This window comes from Sciurus vulgaris (genome assembly GCF_902686455.1).
Source record: "Sciurus vulgaris genome assembly, chromosome: 3".
Lineage (NCBI taxonomy): Eukaryota > Metazoa > Chordata > Mammalia > Rodentia > Sciuridae > Sciurus > Sciurus vulgaris.
The window spans coordinates 4467852-4490118 of record NC_136463.1 but is presented as its reverse complement, the minus strand read 5'-3'; positions in this window follow the sequence as shown (position 1 = coordinate 4490118).

The window sequence follows — 22267 nt, the reverse complement described above, 5'->3', positions numbered from 1 at the left end:
ACTGGAGGGGCTTCCTCTGTGATGGACAGGAGGGGTGGAGTCAGGGCAGCCATTTGTCTAGGCAACTAGCGGATCCATCAGCAGGTAAGCCCGCTCCCCGACAGGGCCACCTACTTCCAGGTGATCTGGAGCAGTCTGTCACGGCTGCCAGTTCCTGGGAGTCAGGCCTCAGCGTCCCACGGCTCAGCCAAATTTGCGTCTGCTAGACACAGACGGCCCTCCCAGGGTGGATCTACATCTGTATGGTCAAAGTCTCCTGGGTGGCGAGGACAGCAGGGCCGCCACCACGTGCTTGGTAAGAAGCTGTGTTCCCCTGGGGATATGCCAGCCTCTGCGGCCTTGTGTGCCAGGCTGGGACCAGCTCGCGCCTGGCAGAGATGCAGCCTGGAGCTTATGCCCTGCCAGCCGCCGCCCTGTCCTCCACAGCTTGATGCATGGGCCCGGGTCTTGCCCTGAGCCCTGAGCATGAGTCACCCTGCACCACCTTGAGGCCCTTCTCTGCTCTTCAGTGTAGCTCCAAGGACAAGCAGTCCCACTATGTATTAATGAGAATTTGGGTTTTTTTTTGGGTACCAGGCATTGAACTCAGGGTGCTTTACCACTGAGCCATATCCCCAGCCCTTTTTATTTTTTATTTTGAGACAGAATCTCCATCAGATCTTGAGGGTCTCACTAAGTTGCTGAGGCTAACCTCAAATTTGTGATCCTCCTGCCTCAGCCTCCCTAGTGACTGCAATTACAGGTGTGCACCACTGCACCTGGCTCAGCATCCATGCCTGGGGCAGACAAGGAGGGCTGGGTGGGGTGTCTCAGCTCACTGCATTCCTTCTGCTAAAAGGCCCAGGATTCTCCAGCATCAAAGCTGGGGGCATTTAGAGGTCATCCCATGCAAACAAAGGTAAATCAACTTCCACCTTGCCAAAAGCTCAGCTAGGAAACTTGAGTCAAAAATTCTTTATTACGAAAAACTTCAAACACAGGGAAAGTACAGGGAGCAGCCTGCGATCGCCAGCTGTGTTGAACACTTGCTAACATTTTGCACAGTTGCTTCTGCTGAGATTTTTCTGAAATTATTTCAAAAATAAGTTACCATCTTTGTGGCACTTTCTTCTAAATATTTTAAGACATTTTCTTTTAAAAATGACAATTTCTTACTTAACCTAGCACCGTCACCACAGCTACAAGATGAACGATGATTCCTTTATGTCCCTTCAGCCCATCCGTACTCTAGTCTGCCTAGTTATTCCCCAAATACTTTTTGCTGCTGGTTGCTTCAAACCAGGATCTGGCGAAGGCCTGTGCATGGTATGTGGTTGCTCTGTCTGTTATGTCACCTTTAATCTAGATTATTCTGTGGTTTGGACAAGGCTGGAGGGTTCCCCAATTGTTCCTGTGCCGGAGGCTACCCACCCTGCAGTGGTGTTAAGGTGGTGGGACTTTGGAGAGGTGGGGCCTGGTGGGGGCGTCACTAGGCCACATAGGCTCTGTCCCTGGAGGGATTTGCTCTGGTCTTGTTGAGCTAGTTCTGAGAAGACAAACGTGCTTGGCCCCAGCTGTGCCTAGACAGTTCCGTTTCCGTTTGTCCACCATGTTGGGACACAGCCAGGGGCTCTGGCCGCATGCTCTTGAGACCGTTCAGCCAGCACAATCATGAGCCTCTTTATAAATTACCCAACCTCAAGCTGGGCACCGTGGCACACTCCTGTAATCCCAGCGGCTCGGGAGGCTGAGGCAGGAGGGTCTCAACTTCAAAGCCAGCCTCAGCAGCTTAGTGAGACCCTATCTCTAAATTAAATGCAAAATAGGTAGTTCAACCCCTGGTACCAAAAAAAAAAAAAAAAAAAAAAAAGTTATCCAGCCTCAAGAGAGTCGTCCTCTCCTAAGACAACCTGCCTGTCCTTTTCTTCAGTGGTCCTTGGCTGTGCAGGGGGCGGGCCAAGTGACCCCTGAGCATCCACCTTGCTCTGTTACTTGATGCGGGCTGTGCAGACAGTGCGGCTGGGCACTAGGTCTGAGAAGACTGGGAGTAGACTTTGGGTAGCATCTTATGGTCGTGATTCTCGGTGATTCTGGGTTCGGTCCCTGGGTTTGGGGTGAGACTGGTCCTCTGCACCACTGAAGTTGCATCTCCCCTTTGCACAGGGTAAACGTACAGTGCCCCACAGTCTGCCCGCTGGTTGAACGCATCATTTTATTTGGGGTTGGAAACGGTTCCTAGCCGGGCGCTTCCTCCGCACGCCGTCGGGTACGTTAGCCGGCCTGTTGTCCTCGACGCCGCTCCTCCAGCCGTGGCGCTGGCACTTCATTCATTCCCTGGCCTCCTGTTTTCAGATGAAGCTAGAGTTATAATCTCCCCCAGCGGCGGGCGGGCTTTATCTGTTTCGTCCTCAGGTCCTCAGCGTTTTCTTTTTTGCGGATCATCGTGGCCATTCCAAGGTTCTTCTTTCTGATGCCCCCCTCTGGCCCAGTCCGCCCCTGCCAGCCGGCTCCCGTGTCCTCCTGGTCTCTGAAAGCCCCCGAGCTTCCCGGTGCACGAAGATGCCACGGGCTCGCCTTTGCGTCCCTCCCTTCCACCTGGAACTCCGTTCCCGAGCCTCGGCCCTGCCCTGCCGTGGAGGAAGGCTTTAGAGGCCAAAGTGCGCGGGCCGGTGGCCGCTGTCCTCAAGCTCCGCCCCCACGCGCCCTTGAGCCCCCGCCGTTCCGCTTCCTTCTTAAGTCTGAAGCCAGGCCGCGGCACACGTGGGGTTCACTTCCCAGGCCCGGGACGTGGGCCTGCGGAGCGGCTGAGGTCCGAGCCCAGGGACGGTTCCTCGGGTGGGATGCGGCCAGGGCCAGCCCGCCTTGGCAAGGAGAGCGGGTAGCCCAGTGGGAGCTGTGGGGTGTGACGTGGCGCTGGTCACCGAGCGGCCAGGGCGGCGGCCAGGTGGGTTTGGACCTGAGCTGTGATCTGAGGGCACAGCTGCCCCGGGCCTCACCCGAAGGTGCTGGGAGCTGTGCAAGCTGCACCTCCACCTGCGCGGCTGGGCCAGCCCTCCGGCCGCGCCCCGCCCTCCCGCCGGCGCCCCGCCCTCCGGCCAGCGCCCCGCCCACACATCCTGGCTCTGGGATGACAGTGTGTTTGACCGGAGTGAGGCGCCCCCATGCAGTGCCTCCAGGACCCACACAGAAAGCCTGGACCGGCCTCCCTGGGTCAGAGCTGCTCCGTGTGCCCCGGGGAAATGGGGGACCCTCCCCAGCACCAGGACACCAGCTGCTCATTCGCTGAGGAACTGAACCGTGCCCAGTGTCACTGGCGGTCCTTGGAAGCTGGCTTGTCCCTGAGCCGCCCGCGGGCACCCTCTGTGGCCTTCACAGCTGAACCGCCCTCTTGGTCCCTGACTCCATGGTCCTGACCCTCTCAGGAGTACGCAACAGCCCCCGAGATCCCCATCCACCCCAGCAACCGTATGGGGCTTCACCACCCCTGACACTCATGGAGCTGGGGTCCGACACCCTGGGCTGTGGGCACAGGCCCACCTCCTGGCATGGAGGTGTCTTCTTCATGGAGGGCTGTCCCCTGGGGTCTCGCGTCCAGAACCCAGGCCAACCTGTGCATGGCTTCTACAAACGTGGTTCCCACCCTGGCGGACTGTGATCTGCTTGGTTTTGCCCTGCTGGGCAGTGAGACCTAAGGGTGGCCGGCAGGGCTGGGAGTCCACGACTCTGAGAGGACTCCCAGGGGTCTGGGAGGAGGGCAGAGGTGGTCAGCATTAGCGAGGGGTGGGGGAGCGAAGGGAGCGAGTCTGGGGGAGGGGAGACGGGGCAGAGGGATGGGTGCCATGTTTGTTCCCTGCAGAGTTGGGGTGAATGGAGGCAGCGTGAGAGTCATTGAGCAGTGGGGAGGGTGGAGCCTTCAGGTCCGGTCGCCCCAGGTCTGGATCTGCTAGGTGAAGCCTTTGGGAAGTAATTTCTTAGAAGCGGTGCCTCTCACCTGCAGAGCAAAGGGACAGTGCTCACTGCCTGGCACAGGCCGGAGCACTGTGTGGCCACTGCCTGGTCTGCAAGAGCTTGGTGTGTGAGCAACTGCAGCCAACCCTGACGCTGGCTCAGCCTCCTCACATGCCCTGTCCCCTGTCTCCCTTCCCCACATAGCAAGTCATCTGGTTCCACCCCAGGACTTTGTACCTGCCATCTCACTGCCTGCCATATTCTTTTCCAGCTCTTGGCGTGGTAGTCCCTTCTCTGACACCTAAAGGACCCTGCCCACCCAGGCACTCTGGAACTTCCCTTTGGAATGGGTGTCTCCCCACCAAACTCGAGCCCAGGAGAGCAAGAGCCTTATGTGCTGTGGGGCTAACATTGACCCAAGAAGTCCAGGAACACAGGCCCCGCTGTGTGGGCAGAGCCTCTAGCTGCTTTGCCAAGTGACACTCCACTCCCCATGGCTGTCCCACGGATGCTGGCCTCACTGCACAGAGCATGAAGCTGGCTCTGTGCCAGGCAGGGAGAGCAGGCAGCCAAGGGCAGGCCTGGAGTGGCCCCCACCTGCTCAGGGAGCACTGCGGAAGGTGTGGGTCTGAGATGGAGACTGGGACACAGAACAGAGGGCCGGGCCCCGGTGTGGCATGGTGGCCTGGACATCTCCCCTTGCTCTGTCCCAGGGTCTTCAGGGGTGAGGAATGAAGTCACCTGAGCCAAGGGTGTTGGGCCAGCAGGCAAGGGTAGCAGCTGGCCAGTGGCCTGTATGGAGCTGAGGCGTGCTGCTGCCCCCTGTCAGCAGAGGTGGAGACTGCAGGCGCCAGGGACGGGGACAACCAGAGGCTCCTGTGTGCCTGTCTGGGGGTACACACATGCACACCTGCGTGTGTGTGTGCGTGTGTGTGAGTGCGCGCGTGTGGCAGCAGACAGCTCTGGGGCACAGGGCCATGGGGGACCCCCAGTGGCTGCTCTCTCTCCATCTCGTACCCTTGCTGGGTCCTATGTCCCTCCTCCCTCTTCTCTGCAGTGGGGATGAATGACACTTGGGCACTCTCCCCTCAGAGATTGGGACACAGCTGGCCCAACTCATCCCCGCACCAGCCAGCACAGTGGTTCAGGGTTTGGCACAGGAAATGCAGCCACCTGAGCCCCTTGGGTTCTGGGTCTGCCAGCTGATATCACTACGGGAAGGGAAACCGGGGGCCAGGTCAGGACTTGAACCCAAGCCTGACGCGAGGACTGGCTTTCCCACACACAGCATCTGCGGGTCCCCAAGGGTCCTGGTGCCCTGCCCAAATGTCCCGATGGCACCTCCACCCCCCAGGGAACCACCTGGGCGATGAGAAGAGAATGCTGGGGTTGGCTTGGCCTGAAGGGTCACTCCCACACCCAGAACGAGGTGGGTGCAGGACGCCCCTGGACTCAGGCCTGGGGGCGACTTGGGAGGGGGGACAATGGGGGAGTCCGGGGCGGCGACGGCAGAGGCCCAGAGATGACCCGCGGTCCCAGGCTTGCCCTGCTCCGCCTGCCGCCTGGGGAGGGACCGGCCGTTCCAGAGGCGACAGCGCCACCTGCCGGAGCCCGCGCGTATGCGCACCGACCAGGCTCCGCAGCCTCCTGCGCCTCCCACTCCGCAGGGACCCCTTCTGCAGGGTGAGGTCTCAGAGGACCCGAAAGGAAGGACCGGCCGACGACAGCCCGGGGGGCCACCCGCTCCGGTCCTAGGGACCTGCGGGGGAAACGCCCGGCTTTTGACAGTGACGTCCCCTCCCTTCGGGCCGATCCAGAGGCTGCCGTGGTCACAGTGGGCGCTGGCCCGGTGCTGGCCCACCTGCGGAGTGGGGCCTCCTTTCCCGGCTCAAGTCCCAAGTCCCGGGAACTGAGCCCCGAGAAGCCCTGGCGCCAGGCAGGGGAGGGGGACCGGCGCCCTCAGCCAGGACGTCCCTCCTCAGGCCTCGACTTGATCCTGGACGTGAACATGCCCCAGGCCCTCAGGGCTAAACCAAATCGCCCTCCCTCCGCCGCCCTCCTCCCTCTGGTTCTCCTGGTCTAGGCGCATCCTCCTCCAGGTCCCGGCCTCCTCCTCCCCATGGCCTCTTACACGTGGGCCATTTCGGCTGTCCAGAACTTGATGCTCTTGGGCCTGGTTTCCTGGATCTGCTCCCTCCTGGTTCCCTCTTCCAGGGCTTCTGTCCTGTTTTCCCTTTGGCTGGTGACTGCCCCAGGCCCAGGCCCTGGTCTCCCACCTTCCCCTTCTCTGCGTCACCTCCCTGGCCTCAGCCACGTGGGCATTATGCCAGATGGGTATCCCAGCTGGATGTGGCTCCTAAGCTCGGACTCAGAACCTCCACTTGACACCGCAGGGCAGGGCACCACGCACCACCCCCAAAATGAAGTTCTCTCCACACTGGAGTTCTGCCCTGCCCCTGCCGAACCCCACACAGCAGCCCGGATTAGACAGGGACCCCTTATCACACTTGCCCAGGCTCTGCCTGGATGTCCTCCTCCCTGCCCCTCCTCCTCCTCCATCTCTAAGCTCCAGATCCTGCCACCCCCACACACCTCCCAGCTCTGGAACCCCTCTTCTCTCCCCGCTGTCCTTGCCCTGGTCCACGAGGTCTCCCCTTCCTGGCCCCCTCCATCTAGCAGCGACTCTCCTCTGGCAGTTAGAGGTCTTCCCGAACAGATGAGGCCTGTCCTCTTCGGCTTGCTGCTCTGCCTTCAGGCCAAGCCAAAGGCCCTAACTTACCTTGGAAGGACCCTCCTGCTGGGGTCCTGGTCCCACCCCTGGATCACCTGCCCCACCCTCTCTCTCCAGCCACCCTGACTGTGCCTGGAGGGGCCAGGTTTTCCTTCTTTCCTCTCCAGTGTCCAACCTCCTGTGCCCAGAGCGCCCTTTCCTATTCTGGGGTTCTGCCTTCTCTGTTAGGACTCAGCTTAGAATTCAGCTTGGAGAAGCCTAGATGTGATGCTCTCTGCCTGTGTTCTCCTGGCCACCTGGGCCACTCTTGCTGGAAGCTCCTGATCACACTGAGTGTGAATTCTTTCTTTTCTGGCTTCTTTCTCCATTTGAACTGTAAGTCCCTTGGGAAGGATCTGGGCCTACACCATTGTTATCTCGGCACCAAGCACAGAAATGCCTCAGTAAATAGTCAACAATAAATAGTCAACTCGAGGCTTCTCTATTTTTAACGTAAGCATTTAATGCTATATGAAATTTCCTCCCAACACTGCTTTAGCTGCATTCCATGGTTTATTGTATTTTAATTTTTGTTCGATTTTATGTATTCCTTCATTTCCTCTTAGACTTCCTCCTTGATACCTACATTATTTAGAAGCATGTTATTTAAGCTAGGCACAATGGTCTGTGTCTGTAATCCCAGGTACTAGGGAGGCTGAGGCAGGAGGATCACAACTGTGAGGCTAGCCTGGCCAATTTAGCAAATGCTCTCCCCCAAAAACAAAAATCTGGGGTGGTGATGTAGCTGAGTGGAGCACTTAGTGCCTGGTGTGGGTGAGGTTCTGGGGTCATCCCTAACACCCTCCCCCCCCCCCCCAAAAAAAAGTCAACTCTCCCTGTCCATAGGTTCTGCATCCACTTTCAACCAAATAGAGATACAAATATTAAAAAAAAAAAAATTGTGTCTGCACTAAACTTACACAGACCTTTTTTCTTGTCATTATTCCTCAAACAGCATAGCGACTGTTGTATAGCTATTATACCGTGCTAGGTATCGTAAGTGATCGGGAGGCTGTTTATAGTCTCTGGGAGGAGGGCGTGCAGAGCTTCCTTGCAAACTCTACACCACTTTATAAAAAGGGCATCCATGGGCTGTGGTCTTCAAGGGCAGGGAGTCCGGGAACCAATCCTCCATGGTTGCCAAGGGACAGCTGCGTGCGTCTCAGTTCTATGGTTTCCGTTAGGTTCTTTGTTATGAGTTCTGTTTCTTTGCTCAGAATTTCTAGATTTCTATTTGTTTCAAGAGAATTGGTGATTGTTTGTTGAACAATATTTATGACAGCTGCTATAAAATCCTGGTCACATAATTCCGACATTGGGTTTCTCTGGATGCCGGTGTGGGTCTCCCATCTCCTCCTTCAGGTTGTGATTTTCCTGCGTCTCGGGATGAGGATTCCACCCTGCATGTCTCAGCGCATGTGTGAGGAGGCTCCGGTCCTCTCTAATCTTCCGTTTGAGCAGCAGTTGCCCTGGGTAGGCTCAGCACGCAGGTCCTGGCCTGCTTTTGTGGGCTGGGGTTCCCGTGCCCATCTAATTTCCAGAGGCTTCGCTGTGATGTTCAGGTTTGCTGGTTAGGAGCCACTGCTGCTGGGGCTCCTTCTGAGGCCTCCCCAGGCTGGGCGTGTGTTGCCTGTGGGTGGGGGGAGTGCGTCCCTGGCCCACGGGGTCTGAGGACACTTCTGGGTGCGGGACTCCCCTCATCCCTGTCTCCCTCTTCCGACTGTGCAGTGTCTTTGGCTGGGCAAGTGGCTTTGCCAGCGCAGCGAGGGGGTTCTGCCTGGCCTGCCTGCTGTACCTGCAGGGCTGCTGCTGGGTTGGGGATTGGAGCACCTGGATTGGGCGCCTGCTTTGGGTGGGGGGTGCATTGATGTCCTTCTGTTGGTTATTCCTGACCCAGTCTCAGCCCCCTGGCCCAGCTGCCTTGTTTCCAGGGTATACAGTGGTGCTTAGCAGCAAGGACAGGGTGCAGCAGGCCCATGCCATCCTATCCAGACTGGCAGTTGCTCACAAGTGGTCGATGGATGGCTGCATGTTTGCTTGAAGGGGAGCGATGAAGGAGGGCAGGAGCCTGGTGCAGAGGACAGTGCCTCCTGCGGAGCCCAGTCACAGGCGGGTCCAGGGCCAGCTGGCCTCTCTGGCTACCTGGATGCTTGGACATGCGACAGCATCTCTTCACAGCAGTGAGCACTGGGATTCTGTGGCAAGCCCAGCTGCTGTCCTCTTCCGTGGCTCCTCCCGTGGGAGCAGCTGGACCCCTGGGGCACTGGCCGGGGAGAGGCGTCACCTGCTCCCAGATGAGGCAGAGGGCAGCAAGACCCAGAAGCAGACCCCCGTGGACCACTGGCCTCCCACAGCTATGGCTCCCCGTGTTGTGGGGAGGGGCACAAGGACAGAAGCGCTGGCCCTGGAGTGGACAGGGGACAGTGGGAAGGACGAGGCCTGCAAGCTCGCCTCCTGGGCCCCCGAGACCCATCTTTCCCACACTCCAGCTGGAAGATCCACTCCCAGCGAGCAGGAAGAGGGGGTCCATGGGCATCTGGGCAGATCCTTGTCCCTGGCCCTGGCTGATGGCCAGGCTCTCTGCCACAGACCTTGCCCCAGAGGCAGAGGACCTGTCTTCAGAACCTGCTCAGCCTCCTGCCCGGGTCCCCTGGAACCCCTGCTGCTGGGCAGTGTCAGCACTTCTGAGGGTCCTGGGGAGCCTCTGCCAAGGCAGCTTCCGGGCGACGGGCTGGGGAGAAGGGGGACCCCAGAGGCCAGTTCCTTCATCCTATTTTATTCCCCCCCCCTTCCAGGCCATAAGGTAGGTGGAGGGAGGCAGGCGGATAGGTGGAGAGGCAGACCCGCCCTCCCGGGAGGCCGGCTCGTGGTGGAACTCCCAGCTCAGCCCAGAGCTCTGGGGCCAGGACTGGAAGGAGAGGGTGCTCTCCAGCGGCCTCCAGGGGACCCCAGAACCAGGAAGGTTTGGGGCCACGCTCTCTGTCACGAGGGAAGCTGAGGCTCAGAGGCCCTGGGGTGCCCAGGGGCTGGGCCAGGCTCTGGAGCTCGGCCCTGCCACACGAACCTCTCCCAGCTGCAGATGCCCATCTCCTGCTAAGGGCTGTCCTCAGGTCCCTTTCTGGGGCCTGGCTTGTGTCTGCCGGCCCCTGCCGGGGGGACCTGTCTGTGGCCCTGGGAGGTGTGACCTGACCCCACTCCCAGCTCCGCCCCCTTCTCCTCCCAGCTTGCATTTAGCCCCTCCTGGTGCCTCCCGGATAGTGCCCCGCCCAGCTCCACGCAGCCCGTAATTTCGAGGGCTGAGTCACTTCCGGCTCACTGAAGCCCCGTCCGCTTGCCGCCCGGCACGGGCACCGCGTGAGCTGCGGGTCCTGCACCCTGCGGTCAGGAGCCCACAGGCCAATTCCAGGAGGCCTTGCCTGTGGGAAGTCTTTAACCGCGGAGTCAAGGTGGCGGGTGACCCCGCCTTCCTTCCCCAGCCCCGCCCAGGCCGGGAACAGCTGGCGGCCTGCCACGGGGACTTTCCCAGGCTCTGGGACGCGGGCTGAGACACAGACAGAATGAGCCCGCGCGCCTGGTTCAGACAGCAGGCCGGCCACCTCACGTGGACACAGAGTCTGCAGAAGGGTCCAGCCGAGGCCACAGCAGAGGCGCCGCAGGCTGGCAAGAGGCCGTGGGACCTCCAGCAGCTGCTGGGCTCTGTGCTGGCTGCCGCCTCTGCAAGGAGACCACGTGGGGTCGGCGACCAGGCATGCGCGCACGCGAAGCCCAGAGCCAAAGCTGCGGGCACAGGAGGGCCTCTGGGCTCGCGCTGGGCTCCCTCACCTCCGGCTGGATCCGAGGAGCCACCCCGGGATGCATCCTCAGCTGGCCGGCCCTGGGAAGGGCAGGGGTCCCTGGAGGATCTGCTTGTGTCTCCTGCCCGTGGGGCTCCAGGTACAGAGGGAGCACCATCCCCTGCCCCCTGAGCATTCTGAAAGGCTGGAGATGCCAGCTGGGGACATCAGCGTCCCCTCCACCGCCCAGAAAAGGACGAGTGAGGTTCCCACGTGACACTGGGAGGGGAGGCCAGGGGACTCCTCAGGGGCGTTCTGCCTAAGTGGCATTGAACCACCAGGGCCAGCAGCTGTGTGGTGCCCCCCCTGCAGGAGGACCGCCTGGAGGAGTGCTTCCTGGAAGAGTGGGTGGGGGGCGCCAAGGAGAGCCTGCCCCTGGACACAGAGGGGGCAGAGGCACTATCACCTCCCCTCCCATCACCTCCCATCCCATCACCTCCTGTCCGATCACCTCCACCTCCTCACTCCATCACCTCCCATCCCATCACCTCCCCTCCCATCACCTGCACCTCCCATCACCTCTCATCCCATCCTCTCCACCTCCCATCACCTCCTCATTCCATCACCTCCCATCTCATCACCTCTACCTTCCATCACCTCTTATCACCTCCCGTCCCATCACTTCCTATCCCATCACCTCCCATCCCATCACCTCCCCTCCCATCACCTGCACCTCCCATCACCTCTCATCCCATCCTCTCCACCTCCCATCACCTCCTCATTCCATCACCTCCCATCTCATCACCTCTACCTTCCATCACCTCTTATCACCTCCCGTCCCATCACTTCCTATCCCATCACCTCCCATCCCATCACCTGCACCTCCCATCACCTCTCAGTCCATCGTCTCCCTTTCCATCACCTCCTGTCCCATCACCTCCTGTCCCATCACCTCCCATCCCATCACCTGCACCTCCCATCACCTCTCAGCCCATCATCTCCCCATCCCTTCATGTTCTCTGCCTCTGCGGCATTTCTCTCGGAAGGCACCAGCCACGCCCCTTCCTAGTGGGAAAGTCATGGCAGCGCAGGGCCTGCCCTGGGTCCAGCACCCCTGCGTGGGAAGGGGTGGCTCCTTGCCCCGTGCCAGCTCCTGACCCAGAGAGGGGGCAGCGGTGCTGAGGGGCAGGCAGCAGGGGGTCCTGGCTCCTGATCACAGCAGCACTCACATGCCTCTCCTTCCTGGAGCCAGGCCCCAGCTGGGTCCTTCCTCGTGAAGTCCTTGCAAGGTGGGACAGCCATCCCATGTAACAGAGGAAGAGCTGAGGCTCAGAGAGGTTCAGCCCCTCACTTGAGCTTGCTATCAGTGAGACGCTGCCTCCCAGAAGCTTCTGGGCAGCCTGGATGCCTCTGCAGGGGAGCTGCCTTCTTCACTCGGCCTCTGATCTGGGAACAGGCAAGGCCCGCTGAGCAGGAAGTCCTCCTGGAGCAATGTCCATCCGATCTGGGCTGTACGTGGCTTCCGCAGACCCTGCACCGCGTGTGGCTGGAGCAAGCCTGAACCCCAGCTGCAACCCAGGAGGGCGGCACGCCCACAGCCCTGTCTCTCCAGATGAGACCCCAGCCCCTGAGCTGCTGGGAGTCCATCTCAGCACTTGGGCTTCCCCGGTCATTGCCACCTGTGTGTGTGCAGAGGTCCCAGGCCTTCCAGGAAGTCCTGGCCACTGTCCTTCCCTGGTTCCATTGAGATGTCCACTATCACAATCTCATGGTCCTGGTGACTCAGGGCTCCGCCCCGGAGCCACACGGGAGGGCGGGGACCCCATGTGGCCTGAGCCACTTCCCTGGGTACCCTGGGAGGGGTAGCGGGCCACCCTGCTGACCTCGGAGCTGACCTCTAACTTCTCCTTGGCTGCAGCGTCTCGTGAGTTCTGCTTCCTCTTTCTCAAGGCGACCCTCCAGCTGCTGCCTGCCGCGCCCTAAGCAGCCAGTGTGACTGTCCTTAAAGGCAGAGGGCCACCGTCTTCCATCAGCCTCTGCCCTGGGCCCTGGGCCACACCTGCTCCGGAGGGCTTAGACTCGGGCTGGGAGAGCGCGGGGCTGGATCACTCATGGGTAGACCAGCCATTGCAGGGGTGCTTCCACAGCTCTGGTGGCCTCTGGGGACAGCCGAACCAGGAACGTTCTGCCTCGGAGGACAGGAGGGTGACTGTGCAGTTACAGGATTGCTGGCCTGGTTTCTTCCGGGGTCTTCAGCTCCGCTGGGGGTTTGGAGGGGTCCTGGAGACCATCCCTGGGATAGAGCTAAGCGTTTCCATGAGACAGGACCACAGGTGTTGTGGCTATTAAGGGGACACTTATGAGAACAAGCCCCCACACCACGGCTGCTACCGGCCACCTCTGTCCCTTCTTTACGTCCTGAAGGCGCATCCATCTCCTTGAGCTCTCGTCACCAGAACAGCGGGTTCTGAGCCGACTCAGGGGTCCTGGGGGCCAAGAGCCTGGCCTGAGGACAGTGTCCGAGGACCCTCAGTGCCCCTGGAAGGAGGTGGCGGAGGAAGCGTGGCCCTCTCCTGCACCTGGCCTCGCCGTCATGGCTTCCCATTGCTGACACACCTGCCCAAAGCAGGACCCTGTTCAAAATAGAGAGTGGAGCCCAGAAAGGGCACCCAGCCACATGGGCCGGGACCCAGAGGGAAGAGAGTCTGGGAGAAGTGAGCTGTTTCAAGCATCAGGAAAAAAATGGAGACCTAGGTCTTCACAGGTGGGCAGCACCTGTGCCCACTTCCCAGGGCAATGGGGTCGAACATCTCACCTTGTTCAAGTCACCTTCCCTCCCTCCCCCACTCAGCAACAAAGGCTTACAGGCAAATAAATAAGTGAACAATAAGTAAAGTGAATACATGAATAAATAAAAGTATGTTGGGTAGGAAAAAGGAAAAAAGTTACCTGTGACCCTGAAGACCCCCTGTCCCCCCACTGGGACCCCTTTCTTCCCTCTTCCCTGAGCTAACCACTCTCCTTTTGTGCTGTAACTTTACGTTTGTGAGTTGATACTGTTTATTAGCCTGTGTAAATATCCACAAGCAATACCTCGAGTCCTGCCGTTCTTCATGACTGATATATCTGGACTTTTCTTTGCTCTTTACTTTTATGGTCTCCATTTATCGTGCGCCTCTCTCTCCCCTTCCTGGCGCTGTTGGATGGATAAGCATGTCAACATTCTTTCTGGATTGGTCTGGAAGCTGTAGGATTGTAAGAAGGTATTTAATTTAAAATGTTCACAGTAAAGTTGAAAGTCATTCAGTATGGCTATCCTCCGCAAGCTCAAACTTTCCACTGAATTTTATTTCCACTCGTCTTTGTCATTGCTTTAGAATTTCAGTTTCACCTTATTTATTTATTTTTGCGGTACTGGGGATGAACTCAGGGCCTTGTGCTTGTGAGGCAAGCACTCTACCAGCTGAGCCATATCCCCAGCCCTTGTTTCACCTTATTAACACATTAAATTAGGTTACTGTTGTTTTCATAATTGATATTAATTAAATTAACAACATATATATCTCTTGTTCACCATTGTTCTTGTAGTCTTATCTTTCCCCAGGAGCTGACTTTTCTGCTGAAACTCACCCTTTGGTAATGTTTTTTCAGGGATGTTTGCGGAAGAACTCTTTCTTAGAGTCTGCATGTGTGAAAATGTCTACCTCATCTCGTTCTTGAGTGATAGTTTAGCTGGGTATAGAACTCCAGGATGCCAGCTCTGTTCACCTCGATAGTATTGCTCCAGACTGCAAGAAATCTGAGTTCTGATCCTTGTTTCTTTCTGGATAATCTTTTCCTCTCTGCTAGCTTTTCAGATTTTCTCCTTATCATTAAATGTGCTGCAGTTTCACAATGGAGTGTCTAAAAATGAATCCATGTTTTCTTATCCTGTGCAGCGTTTTGCATCTGAAGATTCATATCTCTTTGTCATTCTGGGAAACTTTCAGCTGTATTGTTTAGGACATTGTTTTTGAATTGGTCCCTCTATCCTTTCTGGAGAGTCTGGATCTGCCTGTCATGTTCTGCCTTGTCACTTCTGATTTTGATCTGTTCCACCCGTGTAGCTCTGTACCACATTCTCCGTCAGATCTGACAACTAATTTACTCCCTCTTCGATGGGTTCAGCCAAGTCCATTCTGCCTGCTGAGTGTCCACTTCCCATAATCACATTTCAGCTTGCAGGATTTCTAATTGATTCTTCTCCATGAACACCCACTTTTATTTTTATTTTTAAAGTCACTTGAGGTTTCATGTTTTGTTATTTTCTTTGAAACATGTTTATTTAAAAATCATTTGCAGATTCTTCTGTTATTTCCATTGCATCTGGAGTGGTTTACTATCCCAAGGTCAAGGTTCTCCACCGTCTTTATTAACATGAGCTTTGTCCATGTATTTGGAGTCAGTTTTGCATTGATCTTGAGTAACTGTTTCTCTCTCCCCCTCTTACAGTGGGAGCCTCTTTTTTTTTTTTTTCCCGGTGCTGGGGATTGAACCCAGGGCCTCGTGCTTACGAGGCAAGTGCTCCACCAACTGAGCTGTCTCCCCAGCCCCTAGTTGGAGCCTCTTGAGTTGTCTCTCCTGCTGGCCCTACACCAGAAGGATGGGGTCACTTGTGACTGGCTCAGAACCCACACCCCCTGGGGGACACTTGGGGACACTGGGGTGCAGGGTCCCTGGGCTGTCATGGCTCTGGTGTTATGACTGCTCTGTCCCATGTCTCCAGGTGCAGACCTGTGGAGATCCTCTGCAGAGCTTGGCCGCAGTCCCTGCCTCATTCTTAATATCTGCTACAAGAAGATGGTTATCTTAATTTTTATGATGGTTATATCTTCTAATCTTCTCTTTTAAAAGTTTATCTGTACATGGGATGACCTGAAATATGAACTTAAAAATGCCATCTTTTTAAAAATGCTTTAAATCATTTCTCTTATTCTAAGTCCATTAAAAATAGAAAACCAGCCTAATTTTTCAGTGTTCTGGAATGCAAAGGGCCCGAAGGTTAATTTTTGAAAGGTTATATTTTCATCACACTGACCCAAATGTGAGTTCAGCTGAACACTCCCCTCCCCCCAGGAGGGGCTCTGCCAGCTGCGTACAGGCAGCACTAATAAATTACTGTTCCCATTTGAAAGTTGGAGGTAATAAAATTTCCTTGTGAGATAAATTGTTTCAGTTTTTCTCTAGCGGAAGCCTCCTTGCTCACTGAAGCTGATTGCTAATTTTCGAAAAACCATTTTATTGCATTATAACCTTGACACAGAAGAACGCCCACATCAGAAGTGTGCAGGGTGACCCTCTTTCACACGTGGACACTCACGTGGCCTCGAGATCGCGGGTGGCGTGGGGTCAGTGCTCCACCTCATCGACGAGGAGATAAGGATGGGACGAGTGACTTTTCCCTGGGATCCCAGCAAGGACAGGGATGCAGGCAGGGACCCGGCCAGGCCTCTGGTCCCGTTTCAAGGCACAGCTCTGCGGCTGATGCAGCTGGAGCAGGAGCTCCAATGGAGGGGGGTGGGTACGTGGAGCAAGGGACAGGGCTGGCTGGGCAGGAGGGAGTGGGCTGGGGAGCCTGCGGCCCCAGCACTGTGGGCACAGTCGCTTTACTGCCCCAGTTTTGGGGTCAATATTTTTACTTTAATTTTTTATTTTTATTTTAGGCTCTCACTAAAATTGCTCAGGGCCTCACTAAGTTGCTGAGGCTGGCTTTGAACTCACGATCCTCCTGCCCCAGCCTCCAGCGTTGCTGGGGTTATAAGTGTGCACCGCCACGCCGGCCCACAGTTGGTATTTTTTAAAAAGATAAAAACGGAGGCCTTCAGATGGGACTGCTAATTTTTTTTTTTTTTTAATTTCTCTCTTATTTTGTTTGTTTGTTTAGATGCCTGTCCTTGTGTTGCCCCACGCTGGCCCTGAACTCCCCGGTTCCAGGGATTCTCCTGCCTCGTCTCTTGAGTGGCTGGGACTGGCTGCCAGCCTGCACCACTGTGCTTGGCCAAGGGTTGCCAATTTTTTATTTTGCCAGAAACACATACTTTAAAAGGGACACACTGTGGGTATTGCATTGTCGTATTTTACGGCCATCATGACGTGCACGCACACACACTAAGGAAAAAAATTTCCGGACAAACTCCAATCCTTTGAACGTCTTCCGTTTACAAAAACAAACAAACAAACCCAAACCCTCCTCCAGGGTCTTGGTTTGTCTTGCTTGAACTTGACCAGGTACGAACTTGTCGCTGGCCGGCCCTGGTCCTCGGCCTGGTGTCTGGGAGCCCTGAGTGGAGAGACTGCAAAGTTCCTCTAGGTCATGGCGTTCCTGGGCTTGGCAAGTAAAAAGCAGGCCGCTAGAGCAGATGGACGGGATTTTTTAGTGTAAGTACTACATTTCTCAAGTACACTCCAGAAACGTGTGGCTTATCTGAAGTTCAGGTTTAACTGGTACCTGTGTTTTATCTGGCAGCCTTTGCTGAGAGACACTTGTGAAGCCCATTGAGGACCGGGCAGAGCGTTGTGCCCGTGGAAACGGCGTGGTGGGTGGATCCTCCCCGGGGAGCTGCCTCTCTAGCCCCCTGTGACCCTCCGCCACCTGCAGCTCCAGCCCCTGGGGCCTGCCAGCCACTTTCCCAACACTCCCAATCGCACCACTTGGCAGGCCCTGGAATTTATTTATGTTTTTAGCGAAAGCAAATTAAGATTCGCTGGCAGCCCAACTGCTCTTGTGGTAAGTGGAGGCACCTGGCTTCTCTCTCTGCGCCTGGTCCAGCTGGGTCACCTGCCGGGAGCCTGAGTGGGGCTGGGTTTGCAGCGGGCTGGTTCCCACAAGCTACTTTCCGCTCCATCATCGATCTTCATCAGGCCAGTGTGCACCCAGGGGGGCTTGGGGCGGCAGGCAGCCAGGTCCTGCCTGGTCCCAGGGTCCGGTGCTGCAGGGAAGGAGGGCCTGCTAGGCCACGCACATACCACCCCGCACACCTTGGCCGCAGCAGAGGGTAACGGAGGCTGGCATGGTGGGGGACGGTGGGGAGGAGTGCAGACCCCCACCAGCCCAGGGAGTGTTCAGATTGCTTCAGTGGCCGGTGGGGGCTGTTCGAAGTTCCCTGGGAGATTCCCACCCAGAGGCCACACCCACTTTCCCTGGCTATGAGAGAAGGGCGCTCTGGATGTTCAGGGGAGACAGATGTGGCAGAGGCCCACAGAGGACAGCCTCGTGGAGGAAAGGGCGGGCCCCAGGAACACCCCAGGCACCCAAGAGTGCTTAGGGGCGGGGACTAGCCCGGCTCTGCAGGTTTAGGGGCCTGTGAGTGAGTTAGAGAGAGGGCTCAGACCAACTCAAGTGGACGGTTGCCTGGGTTTTCCACTCAGGGATCCCCAACTTCAGGGCAAGGGAACGACAATGTCAGCCAGGAGGCCAGTCCTTCCTCCCTGCCCTCCAGCCCAGTTTTGCCTTGAGAAATCCTGCCCTGGCTCCTCCTCCTGGAGGGAGGGACCCAAGAGGACAGGAGAGGCAGGGCCAGCAGGAAGGACACCAGGCTGAGGTCTGCAGGAGGACTCCTTTTCAGGCTGGAGGTGAAGGTCTGGTGGCTGCCAGGGTGCACCCCACCGTGGTTGAGGGATGCCCCTCCAGGCCAAGTGACCGAGGGACGGTGTGCAAGTGGGCGTCCAGAGGCCATCCCGTGGGACCTGCAGGGTACCTTGAGATGAGAGGTTCTGGCGGTCAATCAGTTCGTAACCCTGTTGGAGACCCACAGCGCCCCACGAGCATATTAAATGCTCTGAGCAGCCCTGCCGTGAAGAGAATCTGTTAAGGTGTTTTGGGATGGAGCTCAGGGCCTGTGTATGCTGGGAAGTATTCTACGCTGAGCTATATATACCCTTAGCCCTTAAGATTTGTTTGATGTCAAAGTGATGACCACTTTGTGACCTGGCATCCTGTTTTCTGTACAGCAATGAAACCTGTGAACATTGTGAAACCCACCTTTAGAGTAGGCAGGATATAGTGGCTGGGTGTGGTGATCGCAATTTCTGCCTGCAGTCCCAGCAACTGGGGAGGCTGAGGCAGGAGGATGGCAAGTTGGAGGCCAGCCTCAGCAACTTAGTAAGACATGTCTCTAAATAAGATATGAAAAAGGTTGGGATATGACTCAGTAGTTAAGTGCCCCTTGGTTCAATTTCTGGTACAAAAGAAAAGATAAAACAAAGAAACAATGGGACCTTTTAAAATATACCAATTTTGACTTTCCAAAAGAGTGTTCAGAGGTAAAAATAACATTATCTACTGACACATTCACATTGGCATATATCTATATATATGGCATGTCTAATTTTTTTTTCAGATTATGAAAGCAAAACGTGTTTACTGTAGAAAACACAGGAAAATACAATGAAGAAAACCAGTCGCTCATCAGCCCCACCTGGCCCCTCTCCCAGCCTTTCTATGACTTCCTAGTTCTAGAATAAAACTCCAGGTCTTTGATGCGTCTTTAAGTCCTGGTTCCTCTGCCACCCGGCACCTTTTCTGGGCTCCACCCCCTCCAGCTCCTTGCCCAGGAGGGAATCCGGCCCCTGCTCCTCCCTGTTCCCCCTCCCGCAGGGCACGCGCTGCTTACAGTCTCTTCCTGGTTAATCCCTGCTCATCCTGTGACCTCACCCCAGGTGAGGGTCCGGGGTGTCCCGCTCACTGCACCTTCTTAACCGGCCACCACTGTCACCTCACCTGTCTTGTTTGATCAATGTCTGTCTTCCCTCCCAAACCAGAACTGCTTTTCCTCAGGGCCCGTATGGGGCAATACATGGAAATATTTGTGAAATATACGTTGAATCAGCAAATTTAAAAAAATTACTGAGACAAAGCATATGGGCATTTTAAAGCTCTTGAGAAATCTCCCCAGCCTGCCTTCCGGGAAGGTGGCGGCCGGGTACACCCCTGCCTGCAGCGCGTGTGAGTGTGCCTGTGTGGTCGCACCGTACTGTGACTCACACCGGCAGCAAGGCCTCGGTCAACACGCCCAAGCCCGGGGACAGAGCCCCGGCAGAGTCAGCGGCAAAGCTGCTGAGCCCGGCAGGCCTCAGGGCAGCGGAGCGGAGCCGGAAATGCAGAGGTCCTCCCCACCAAGACAGGCGCGTCCCCAGACTGTCCTGTCCAGCCCGGCTCAATCGCTCGGGCCTGGAAATCTGGGGATGGGCAGGGAATGGACTCAGCAGGATTCTGACAGGAGAAAGCAGAACAGGCAGGTGGAGGTGGCAGGGCTCAGCCGTGTGGTGGACACGTGAGGGCTGCTGCTGGGGACAGCTGGCACCTGGGAGAGCAGGACTGCTGGACACAGTGCCTGCTTGGGCAGGTGGCTTCCAAGATGGCCTCGATGACCCTGCTTCCAGGTCTTCCTGGCCTTCTGTAGCCCCTTCCTGACCAATAGAGGACCCGGTGTGGAGGGGGTATCACTTCCACCATCAGCATGTGACCTGTCCCCTCAGGTTCGCATCCTGGGACTTTGGTTCCAGTGTGGTGACGTTGAGAGAGGGTGGAAGCTCTAAGGGGTGGGCCTCATGGAGGGAGGTGCGGGGAGGCCGCTGCCCTGGCGGGATTAACACCTGCTGGCGGGAGTGGGTTGGGTCTCGCGGGACTGGATTAGTTCCCTGGAGAATGGATTGTTATATAATTTTGGGGTTGGAGATGCAGCTGGCCTCGACCTTGTGATCCTCCTGCCTCAGCCTCCCAAGTTGCTGGGATTACAGTGTGCGCCACTGCAGCTGGCTAGTCCTGAGTTTGTAAAGGAATTAGGTTTTGAGATGAAGAGAGGACAAATGAAAGAGGACTTTCAGCCTTTAGAGAAAGGAAGCCAGCAGAGAAGTCCAGGCAGCTGCAAACTCAGTATTCATGCAGAGGAGGAAACATGACTCAGAAGAGTGGAGGCCAGAGACCAGCCCCGGCAGGACTGGAGGAACTGCAGCCCTGGGACCGTCATCTGCCCTAGCACTCAATTTACAGGGCTAGATCCTCGACCTCAACTGAGTCCCAAACCCCAGAGGACAAAGCCTTGGGAGTCTCGGATCAGGGACAAGCACATTTTGCCCTTGGGAGGGATGTGGGTTGCTGGGGTTGAGGGTGGGCTATGGCAGGGCAGATTTTCCAAATGGCCACAGTGAGACCTCCTATCATCCTGGGCTCTTCCACAAAGTGACCTGGAAAAGCCTCCCACTGATAGGGACTTTGTCCCGTCCCTTTGAGTCTATCGGGGCTTATGGTTTGATATTGACCAACAGAAGAGGCAGCGCTGCTTCCAAAGCTAAGAAGGGGGCGTGGCTGCTGCCTTGCTCTCTGGGACCCTGAGTTGTCCAGTGCAAGGCTGCTGGAGACCCCCGGCCCTGAGGAGCCAAGGCGGCAGGGCAGGAAATGTCCTGTTGCCGCCTAAGAAAGCAGCACACTAGCGTTTGAAACAACGTGCAGGTTCTCTGTGCTGCCAGGTCAGGTGTTCATCTCTTACCCTTCTGCTTCTGGAATGCAGAGTCAGGTCGGTCACTGGCGGTGCCAGACGGCGCCCAAGCATTTTCATTTGGCCGGAGCGGAAGGAAATCTGCTGGGTGCTGGGTACCTGTGGCAATGGGGGGTGTGCGTGTGGATGTCTCCGAATGTGAGGACAGGCCTCCCCTACGCCTCTCCGTCCCTCAGCCTCAGAGCCTCCAGAGGCAGAGGGGTTGGCTCCTGGAGTTCACTCCACCCCCCTCTACCAGGGACGGGAGCCTGAGCGCCTATTGGGCTGATCGACTTGAGGAGGGGGACTGAGAAGTCACTGAGCGCATGCGCCTCTGCACGCAAGTTCCCCGCGCGCAGGCAGGAAGGACAGTGCTTCTTGGACTCCGAGAAGGCGAAGGAAGGGTGAGAGCGGATTTTTGTGGCGGTGTTAATTATCCTGTCAGTCTCCCGAGGGCTTTTGGGACGGCGCACAGAAGGCAGCGCTGCACCCTGCTGAGAATTTGCTCGGCTTCCAGAATCGGCCCCACCCTCCTTTCTTCATCGGCCTGGCCGCAGTTGGCCGATGTGGAAAGTCCTGCCCGCGAGTGTCCCCAGGGCTCGCCGTGATACACCGCGCCCGAGGCTCGGCCACGCCCTCCCCCCCGCCTCCTCGTCACCTTGGCTACCTGGCAATTTCCTACTCAGTCTTTAAAACCTTGGTCTGGCAACACCTCAATAAAACTCTTTCACCACCCTCCAGACAGAATTAATCACTTTCTCCTCTTTACCTTTCAAAAAACCGTTTTGTGATGGAAAAAAAATTTTTTTTAAAGGATTCAAGAGTGAAGAGAATTCAGTACGTCGCCGCATACATCTCCCGGGTTGTAAAGACCCGGTTTCTTGGTGAGCGCCTGGAGCGCAGAGTAGATGCTCAGGGTTTCTCACCTGGAACAGAAATGACAGGCTGGCCCAACCCACCCATTTTACAGATGAGCAAACCGAGGATCCGGCTCATCGGAGGAGTCGATGTAGTCTGCTCTTTTCATTACCAGCAAAGTAGCGGGACGCGTACTGGACGTCGTCTGTCCTGCACTGCCCGGGCTCCTAGGCTGTGCCCCGCGCGGGCCGCGGTGCCGGCAGGGTCGCTGCAGGCGCTCCCTTCCCCAGCGCTTCCACCAGCCCGCCCCTCCTGCGCCGGGAACTGCAAAGTTGCAAAGACTTCGCGGAACCAACCATTGTCGCCAGGGGTGTGTGGCGGGGGCGCGGAGCTGCGGGGCCGGGGGCCACACCGGCCAGCCCCAC